Raw genomic sequence first — 3,807 nt, 5'->3', positions numbered from 1 at the left:
ATGACATGTAACAGATTGCCTGTAACCGTTCATGACGTATAACAGATAACCTGTAACAGTTCATGGCATATAACAGAATGCCTGTAACAGTTCATGGCATATAACAGATAACCTGTAACAGTTGACCACATATAACAGATAACCTGTAAGAGTCCATGACATATAACAGATAACATGTAACAGTTTATGATATATAACAGATAACATATAACAGTTGATCACATATAACAGTTGCTCACATATAACAGATAACCTGTAACAGTTGATGACATATAACTGATAACCTGTAACAGTTCATGTCACATAACAGATAACCTGCAACAGTTGACCACATATAACAGATAACCTGTAAGAGTCCATGACATATAACAGATAACATGTAACAGTTTATGATATATAACAGATAACATATAACAGTTGATCACATATAACAGTTGCTCACATATAACAGATAACCTGTAACAGTTGATGACATATAACTGATAACCTGTAACAGTTCATGTCACATAACAAATAACCTGTAACAGTTCATGACATATAACAGATAACCTGTAACAGTTGATGACATATAACTGATAACCTGTCACAATTCATGACACATAACAGATAACCTGTAACAGTTGATGACATATAGCAGATAGCCTGTAACAGTTGATGACATGTAACAGATAACCTGTAACAGTTGATGACATATAACTGATAACCTGTAACAGTTCATGTCACATAACAGATAACCTGTAACAGTTGATGACATATAACAGATAACCTGTAACAGTTGATGACATATAATATATACCCTGTAACAGTTCATGACATGTAACAGATAACCTGTAACAGTTGATGACATATAACAGATAACCTGTAACAGTTGATGACATGTAACAGATAACCTGTAACAGTTCATGACATGTAACAGATAACCTGTAACAGTTCATGACACGTGACATTTCATGACATATAACAGATAACAGTTCACAACAAATCACAAAACATCTTACATGTCCTCACATAATTTCAGACTCATCTCCAGTCTTTCGCTTTTTCCCTCAAACAGACTATATATTTTACACACGCATTGGCTCTTGACATGAAACTACTTCTGTATACGGCGGTTTCACTTCTAACTCGACATATCTGTACTCATGTAATTATACTCACATATGTCACGTCAGGTCAAAGACACAGCGTTCCGATTACACTACGGCGGTGGTGCGGCCAGATCCTGGCCAGTAGAGGCTATGTGTGTCAATCTGTTCTTTCTAACAAGATAAATAAAGGCCCCCCTTTTCCCCTGTTGTTATAACAGCAACTCAACGGGGCACGCCTGCTGGCATTTTTCTATTTTCGTATTATCAGCTCAGCGTTCCCAAGATACCAACATTTACCTTGCTGTAACAACGAACGGGAATCAAGTGTCTGCGGTAAAATGAGGGACATGACAGACGTGGGAAATGGAAATGAAAACGTTTATTTTGACTTGAATGAGGACTGTTCCTTTCGTCGGGAAAATTACAGATCTGGGCCAAGATTTTCGAAGCTCTCTTTCTAAGATTGTCGTAAGTTAATGTTAATGTATGGCACTTACGACCAGCTTAACACCAGAAGCTTCGAATTTCTAGGTCCTGAACTTTAGCATGCTTTGTTTGGAATAAGTGCAACGGATAGACACATTACTGTTTATTATGTTAGTTGCTGTGATGGTTGTGGTGGTGCTGGCGACGTTCATGTCACTGGAGATTTCATCACAGCCTTCCGAATCCTTTAGAAGGATGATCCGACAGACGTTTAGGTCAAGGTCAACTTCGACGTCAACTTCAAAGTCAACATAAGCCTCACTCACTTGTTTAACGTGTTGCAGGTACAGTAGAGGAGATGAATTTAATGTGGGCATAGAATTTATCCTCTGTAAATGTAATGAATATAAGAATATCATCGTAGCAGTTTTGTAGTGGTTAGTATAATGGAAAGATCTACGGAATCGTTATATCCCATCTTACCCGTGAACATCCGGACAGAATTGATCTTCAGCAACCCATGCTTGTCGTAAGAGGGGACTAACGGGATCGAGTGGTCAGACTCGCTGACTTGGTTGACGTCATCGTATCCCAATTGCGTAGATCGATGCTCATGATGTTGATCACTGGATTGTCTGGCCCAGAGTTGCTTATTTACATACCGCCGCCATATAGCTGGAATATTGCTGAGTGCAGCCTCAAATACCAAACAAACAAACCAAACTTCTATCCCATCTAAATCTACGTCAGTTCTGTATGCTGCTGTCAACAGGAAAAGATCAGCTTCTTCTGGACTTGGTTACGTCAACACAAACTGTAAAAACGTAAAACCGCATGTACCATTCACCCATTAGTATAGTTTTACTTTTCCTATGGGCCTTCCGTATACAGTTCAGAAACATTCACATGCTACACTATTCGTGAGATAAAAGGCTGTTTAAATCCTACTGAAACCTAAGGAACAACAACGAGGAACTCGGAGAAACACTGCAGATACTCAAAAATGACTTTAAAATATTTCTCATGTAAAGGCTGGATATTTTGTCCTAGTCTCTTGCACAAGTAACCCAATAACCTGCCCTTTACCAGTTATCTGATAGGGTTCTGGGGCTCAAGGCACTGGTGCCATGGGTTCAAGAGCGACAGTTTTTTAGCCAATCCCCAGGGGCTATGTTGTCATGACAGGGGCAAGAGGGAGCGTGGGACCCCGAAGCCTGAAATCAAGCTCTTTCTGCCGGCACTGTCAAGGTGACAACAAGCCAACTTGTTTTTTAGGTTTCACCTGGACTGTGCAGTCGGAACTTGCAACTCTGTAACCAAGACTTTTATTTTAATACATATTATTACTGTCTTTTTGTGTTGTGTCATCTTTGACTAGAGCTCTTCGCGCAATAGACACATTTGCCCATCCCTTTTCCCGTGAGACGTAATTGTTACGCAACCACGCAATTACTCAAGTCTTACACTCAAACTATACCTTCGCGTAGCCTTCCTGCCAAACCCCTGGTGGAAGCTGAAAATGAATGCACTGACAAAAATATGAATGACCCCAAAACTGTCCGACTAACATACCAAGATACGTGAGCCCAGTGTTAAAGATTTAAGTTGATTAGTTACATATAGATTTAATATTATTGTTTTGAAACTCGTAGCGATAATATATTTATATTTCCTAAAAATCACGGAAAGCGCACGTACAACCACCGAAACAAGCCCGCAAGTTCGTCAGAAATAGACTCCATTGGACCCATGAGAGCCGTTCTGTAAACAAACGCACGTGCGTACCCGCGTGTTTGAATCTCTCGCCTTTCATGGCACGACCTACCGAGTTTAGGATTAATCAATGTAAATTTTGACAGGCAAATTTGAAATCATCTTTGCTCTGCGCACATAATTTCATTTCAATTCTCCGACCAATGTTTAACTAATGATATCACATTTATCAACTTACGTATGGTTCCACAATGCACACTCCCAAAGGCCGCCATGTTAAAGGAGTTCACGGCACTGTACAGAGGTTGATTAAATTGTTGCCATTCGATAAAAAAGCAACGGAAAATTAAAAAGAAATTACGTGATTGTAGGTAAGATAATTCCTCACAAATGGGCAAAATTTAACTTGGATCTTACGAAAATGAAATTCATGAAAACTATTCTATGAAAATTACGTCAAGTGTCCGAATATAACTGGCACGGGTCTGTATATTAAATACCCCACAATAGGCAACACAATTTTGTAAGCTATATGGTTCTTTGTACTTTCAATGTGATGATATATTTGTCCATGATTTTG

The sequence above is a fragment of the Haliotis rubra genome, unplaced genomic scaffold, assembly GCF_003918875.1.
Source record: "Haliotis rubra isolate DU_JTF1 unplaced genomic scaffold, ASM391887v1 Scf765, whole genome shotgun sequence".
NCBI lineage: Eukaryota > Metazoa > Mollusca > Gastropoda > Lepetellida > Haliotidae > Haliotis > Haliotis rubra.
Note: the sequence above shows the minus strand (reverse complement) of the source record.